The 6,817-nt window shown below is 43.3% G+C and overlaps 1 protein-coding gene across 3 annotated transcripts in view; it reads right to left on the bottom strand.

Annotated features, from left to right (window-relative positions):
- The window catches only part of NEK10 (NIMA-related kinase 10), a 259,204-nt gene extending 252,976 nt beyond the window's left edge, over positions 1–6,228 (bottom strand). For 2 of the 3 annotated variants that reach the window (XM_011956225.1, XM_011956227.1), the window contains exons 1-2: positions 5,993–6,228; positions 4,348–4,387 (exon numbers count right to left, since the gene is read on the bottom strand). The gene's annotated coding sequence lies outside the window, so the exon portion shown is untranslated. The remainder of the gene's footprint in view (positions 1–4,347; positions 4,388–5,992) is intronic. The other variant, XM_011956226.1, reaches the window with a different exon arrangement.
- Positions 6,229–6,817: the final 589 nt, after the last annotated feature.

Genomic DNA, 6,817 nt, shown 5'->3' with positions numbered 1-6,817 from the left:
TCCTGACCTCTTGATCCGCCCGTCTCGGCCTCCCAAAGTGCTGGAATTACAGGCTTGAGCCACCGTGCCCGGCCTGAAGCATCTATTTGGGCTGACCTCCTAGATAGGGTCACAACCCCGCCAAGCATTGCCTTGCAGCTTTTCACAAAGAGGCTGATTCAGGTAATAATTCAATAAATACATATGTCCATCTCCATTAGTTTACTGTAAACTAGTCAAGCATATGGAGGACAGCTTTTTGGCTCATTCCCAATATCTAGCACATACTTTGTGGTTTATAACAAAAGAGGGATTCAATAAATAATTGCTGAATGAATCAATCAATGAACAAATTCCAAGTTAAATGTGACTGCAAAGCTCCAAATATAACTGGAATATCACGATGTAGATATGGAGAGTAAAGACAATGAAAAAGAACAGCAAATAAGTTTGCCCCAGCTGACTAGTATCCAGTGATTGCAGCATGTTGATTTGACAAAATATCTCTATAAATAAAAGGAAGCCACAAAGAAAAGAATATAAAGTATTACATTGATGTTAAAGACGTACTACCGCAAGGATACATGAACAGGACAATAATGTTTCCTAAAGGAAAGATGAGTATTCATATTGTGTCAAGTGTAGCGTACACATGTATATTATATGAATGCCACTATCTCCACTGATGCAAGTTGACAAGTCTGGGAATGTGAATTCTCCTGGTTACACCACTGGAATATAGTCAAAAAGAATAACAGGGGTAGAGGAGGCTTGGTTTCCACTTGTCCACTGAGTGACCTCACAAATGTCACTGGACTTCTCTATTTTCTCATTGGCCGAAAAATAGAAATAACAACATGCCTATGACAAGGTGGTAGTCGGGACTAAATAAAATAGAGTGACATCTCTTTAGAACTGTCAACAACTAGAGAAATATGTTACTGTTATGATAGCTGTTGTAAGTATCATCTTTTGTGTGTGTGTGTGTGGAGAGTGGGGTCTCACCGTGTCGCTCAGGCTGGTAATAATATTACTTCATTTGAAGAGCTTGTGTATTTACTTTATTTATTTATTTTTTGCGATGGAGTTTTGCTCTTGTCACCCAGGCTGGAGTGCAGTGGCACGATCTCGGCTCACTGCAACCTCTGCCTCCCAGGTTCAAGCAATTCTCCTGCCTCAGCCTCCCAAGTGGTTGGAATTGCAGGTGCCCACCACCATGTCCGGCTAATTTTTCTTTTTCTTTTTTTTTCTGTATTTTTAGTAGAGACGGGCTTTCACCATGTTGGACAGGCTGGTCTCAAAGTCCTGACCTCAGTTGATCCACCCTCCTCAGCCTCCCAAAGTGCTGGAATTACAGATGTGAGCCACAGCACCTGGCTGTGTATTTATTTTAAATCATTTGTCTATATTCATTGATTTTGACTCATTAATGAAAAATACTAGAGATAAAATTAAAAATAGGGTTTAAATTCAATGTCATAAATGGTTTTCATTTTAATTTTTAAAAACCTAATAAGGGTTATTCTTACAAGCACATTAGTATATTCATTTAATCCTGAAAACAACCCTTTGAGGTAGTAATATATCTCCAACTTACAGATGAAGAAACTGAGGCACTAAAATGTCCAGTAACTTGGCCAAGATCTCATACCTAGTAATAACAACAGTCATAATAAGAGCAAACATTTACATGGTGGTGCTAGCACTGTTCTAAGTACTTTCTATACATTACCTAATGTAATACTCCTAATGAATCTATAAGGTAGCTACCCTTACAGTCCCTAATTTACACATGAAGGAAATGAGGCCCAGTGAGGTTCATCCATTTGCCAAGGTTCCACAGCTGGTAAGTGGCAGAGCAGAGATTTGAAGCCGGGCAGAACCCTTCCTGTTAATCTAATGCAGTACTAACTCTCATTTATTGGTGGCATTTATCCAGCTCTCTATTCACCTAAGTGAATTTTCTAGATAAATACTTATTTCTTTAATAAACAAATATTATTTTATTCATACTTTTCATATTAACAATTGCCTGTCTTTTACTAAATATACTAAATACTGTGCAACTTTTTCCTGGTGGCCCAAGGTCAGTGTTATGGCTGCTGTGCTTTATCTGTCCTGCTTGTAGTTTTTACTTTAATTTTTATAGGAGTGCTTAGGTATCTTTTGTAGACATGAGCCAGTCAGTTATCATTTTGTCACTGTGATTCTGCTAACTGCTTTGAAGCTAGAATCTGTGTCTATCATAACTATTTCTAATATAAGATTTAATAAGCTTTGAATTGATGCCAACTCTATGGACTTAAGCCCACGACTTTCATTATGACCATGGCAGATTTTAGCTGAGATGAGGGGAGTCTGACCTATAGATAAGTATAAGGAATTATTTTACCAAATGAAAAACTATATATTTTATCCAGTGCGCATATTCCTGTTTTATTGTTTCTGTTTTGTTTGTTTGTTTGTTTTTGTTTTTGTTTTGAGATGGAGTCTCGCTCTGTGCCCAGGCTGGAGTGCAATGGTGCCATCTCGGCTCACTGCAACCTCCGCCTCCCGGGTTCAAGTGATTCTCCTGCCTCAGCCTCCAGAGTAGTTGGGATTACCAGCACATGTCACCACACCCAGCTAATTTTTGTATTTTTAGTAGAGACAGGGTTTCAACATGTTGGCCAGGCTGGTCTTGATCTCCTGACCTCAAGTGATCCTCCCACCTCGACCTCCCAAAGTGCTGGGATTACAGGTGTGAGCCATCGTGCCTGGCCAATCCTGTTTCTTAAATCATGATACATATCAGGCATATACATGAGTTTGTTTAAAGTTCACTTTCATCTAGAAGATGAAATCTTTCAAAATGTAAGACTTATTCCCAAATCCAAGTCATACACACTATCCACAAGCTGATTATTTCTATTCCCTCATCCTGCTTTACTTATTTCTCTCCTCGTATTGTGTTCCAAATAGAATATAATACAAATAAATAACATTTACATGGCAGTTCCTGCATAACGACCATTGTTCTAAGAAATTTTTCCATATTAATTCATGTAATGTTCACAACCACCTCATTTTACAGATGAGGAAACTGAGGTGCCGAAAGATTAAGTAACTTGCCAATCCCATATCTAGAATTTGGGGAGCTAGGATTAGAACCCAAGCAGTTTGACTCGAGAATCTGGGTTCTATGAACTCTGCTCTACTGTGCCCTGAGAACTGTCCTAAGAGAATAGTGCCTTTGTTTTGTTCACTGCTGAAGGCCCAGGTGTTCAACAAATATTTGTTGACTGTCTGGATGAACTTCCAGCTTCTCTCTGCCTATCCAAGTGCTCAACCCAGTTCACTTTGACTTCAGCCTCAAAGCTTGACTGGCTCTGACAGGCAGAGTAACATTCCAGGCCCTTCTTCCACCTCCTGAAGACTTTATTGGCTGCACTGTCTTTTGGCTCACCCTCACTGGGCATGGAGCCCCAAACCCATTAGATGGTCAATAAATACTCCCTGAATGATTGAGACTCTGAGCTGTATCAGGCTGTTGCCAAACACAAAAGTTTGTGATCAAGTACTATAACAACAGGATGGTGTCCTAGAAATTGCACTTGACTGAATCAAAAGATTGATTTTTTACCTTTTGTGAACTGACCATGCCAATTTCACAACTCTAGCCTTCGGTGTTTCTTTTTTTTTTGAAACAGAGTTTCACTCTTGTTGCCCAGGCTGTAGAGCAGTGTGGCATGATTTTGGCTCACTGCAACCTCTGTCTCCCGGTTCAAGGGATTCTCCTGCTTCAGCCTCCCAAGTAGTGGGGATTATAGGCTTGCGCCACCATGCCCAGCTAATTTTGTATTTTTTGTAGAGACGGGGTTTCACCATGTTGGCCAGGCTGATCTTGAACTCCTAACCTCAGGTGATCCACCCACCTCGTCCTCCCAAAGTGGTGGAATTACAGGCATGAGCCACCGTGCCTGGCCCAGTGTGTTCATCTTTAAGTGTGAAAGCTTACTATATATAAAGCACTATGCCTTTGGTATGAATTATGTACATATAATCTTTAAAACAATCCTATGAGCTAGGTGCTATTATATGCCCATTGTGCAGATAAAGATTCTGACTAGAGGCTAAGTAATTTGTTATGTGTTACACGACTAAAATGTTAGAGCTAGGATTCAAACCTATGTATGCATGACTCCAAAGCTTAGCTCTTGCAAACCGTGCTGTACTGTCTCTCTCTCTCTTCACCATTTTAAGCTTATGTCATATAATAACAGCTACCGTGATAATGATTATGGCTTGAACCATAAACTGTGAATTGAAGTAGTTTCCAATTACTGACGGTCTTGAAATTAAAGTAAAACCTGTAAATTCAACATTTACCTTTTATAACCAAAAGCTTCATTGGCCATTTCTGACTTTTCTGGAAGAAATAAAGATACCATGGCAAACAGTAACTTCTCATTTTAGAGATTCAACCAGTTAACAAGTATTTGTTGAACACCTGTTATGATGTCTTGTACTGGGCTAAATGCTGGATATATATAACAATAGTGACTGAGACAAAGATGGCCTCTGCCATCACAGACGCAGTCTAGAGAAAGAAACAGTAATCAAGCAACATACAGAAAAGTATTGGGGAGTGAGAGCAGGAGTGTGGGGGTGCAAAAAGGAGAGTCCATTCCAGGCAGTGTGAGCGACAGGTGAGATAACTACACACAGGAGAGAATGTGACATATTCTGGGAACAATCAAGATGGAACTGCTGATAGAAGGCCTAACTAAAGATTGGATTAGGGTAATGGGGAATCATTGCAGGTCTTTAGGTAGGGAAGAGAAATGCCCTTATGTGCGTTGTAAAAAGATCAGTTTAGCCGGGCGCGATGGCTCACGCCTGTAATTCCAGCACTTTGGGAGGCTGAGGCGGGCAGATCACCTGAGATCAGGAGTTAGAGACCAGCCTGGCCAACATGGTGAAACCCCTTCTCTACTACAAATACAAAAATTAGCCAGGCGAAGGGGCTTGCGCCTGTAATCCCAGCTACTCTGGAGGCTGAGGCATGAGAATTGGTTGAACCCGGAAGGCGGAGGTTGCAGTGAGCTGAGATCGCTCCACCGCACTCCAGCCTGGCAACAGAGCAAGACTCCTTCTCAAAGAAAAAAAAAATCAGTTTAACAATGGTGGGAAAAAAGTGAATTGGACAGATAGGGGCAGACTAGAATCAAAGAAGCCAGATGGATGTTGAATTTAACCAAGGGATGGTGGAAATTGAGACAGTAAGAACAGAGATGGTAATATGGGAATTGATTCAACATCTATTAAGAAGGGATAGTCTTGATAATTGATAGAGATGCAGAGGAAGCAGCAGTAAGTGTCATTGATGTTGTCTAGAGTGTAGTTTTCGAAAACTGAATGGATGGTGGAATCCAAGAGCAGTAGCAGGCGTGGGGAAGATGGCGTTCAGGGTTGCACCTGTGTGGCATTAACTTGGCAGCTGGATTTTGGCGTCTGACGCTTAGTGGAGCAGGCTAGGTTCCAGGTGGAGGCTTTCTAACCATCATCAGACACATGGTGCCTGAGGCGAGGAAGTGGAAGGGCTCACCGAAGTGGAGCAGAAAAGCAAAGGGGCAAAGTCAAAGCAGCATCCTGTAAGGAGAAGGCAGAAAAGCGACGCTCATAGAGATGAAGAATGAACCTCCAGAGGCCTCGGAGCAGATTGGACGAGACACATTCAGGCTCCATTTAACCAGAATAATTCCGTTATCAAAATGGAAGCGCCAAGAAGCATCGTTGATGGTGCTCTGCCACCATCCATCCGTCCAGCACAAACCCACCTGCTTCGAAAAGACCGCCTCACGTAGTGACTCACTTACCCACCACAGCCGCATTCTCTACCCCTGCCTCTTGTCTAGTGAAGCTGGCTCCCGAGGCTTCGGGGCCGCTCCACAGGGACCTGAGGACGTCTCCCCGGAGACCCTGACTCGAGCTGCGCGCCGGCACAGCCGAGCAGCGGCTCCCGCCTACTCACCGCGCCGGAGGGACAGTCCCTCCTTCAGGCCAATCTCCTTCTCATTGTTCCTGCTGCTGTCACCTGCTGCTGCAGACCAGGGGTCCCGTCCAGTCTTAGCCCGTCCCGTCCTCCCCCCAGCCTACTCGCGGTCCCCTCAACCTCGAGTACGCGGCGGCCAGCGGCACCGTTGGTTTTCCAATCAAATCCTCCTCCAGGCCACCAACCGGCGCTGGCCAGGCCAATGCCGACAATTCTTCCTCCGCCTCCTGGGGCCCCTCAGCCAATCGGGAGCAGCCATGCTGCGCAGTGCAGAGCGCCAGAGCGACGGACGACGCCCGCCAGTGAATCGCCGTAGCAACCAGAGACGCGCTAGGTCCACCACCAAGCTTGCAAGCAGAAGAGGAGGCAAGTGATGCTGAAGGCTGTGCTGCAGCCACTTCACTGGAACCTAGAGCTACCTGTGAACAGGTCTCCTAAACGTTGAAGATTTTTCTGGATTTAGGGTGTCTAACCTTTGATGGGAAAGGGCAGCTTCATCTTGGAGTGTTTACTTTCAAGAACCGCTATGAGCTAAAAATCATTTCTCTTTAAAAGCAAAGATTTAATCTGACAAGGAATCAATGCAGCATGCTAAATATCTTTCATATGGAGTGAAAACGTCTTCAGTTATTCAAGCCACAGGCAATGAGAATATGGTGCCATAGCACCATATTTTTCACAAAATTAAGAGTGACCTGGGATTCAAGAAACCTGTATGGTACAACTATTGCCAGTTCGTTTTGTGGCCTTGGGCAAGTCACTCCACCTTTTGTGAAAGTCTGAAGCGTCTTTAAAATTTCTGAA

The sequence above is a fragment of the Colobus angolensis genome, unplaced genomic scaffold, assembly GCF_000951035.1.
Source record: "Colobus angolensis palliatus isolate OR3802 unplaced genomic scaffold, Cang.pa_1.0 Scaffold411, whole genome shotgun sequence".
NCBI classification, from domain to species: domain Eukaryota; kingdom Metazoa; phylum Chordata; class Mammalia; order Primates; family Cercopithecidae; genus Colobus; species Colobus angolensis.
Note: the sequence above shows the minus strand (reverse complement) of the source record. Positions and strands in the feature narration are given on the sequence as shown.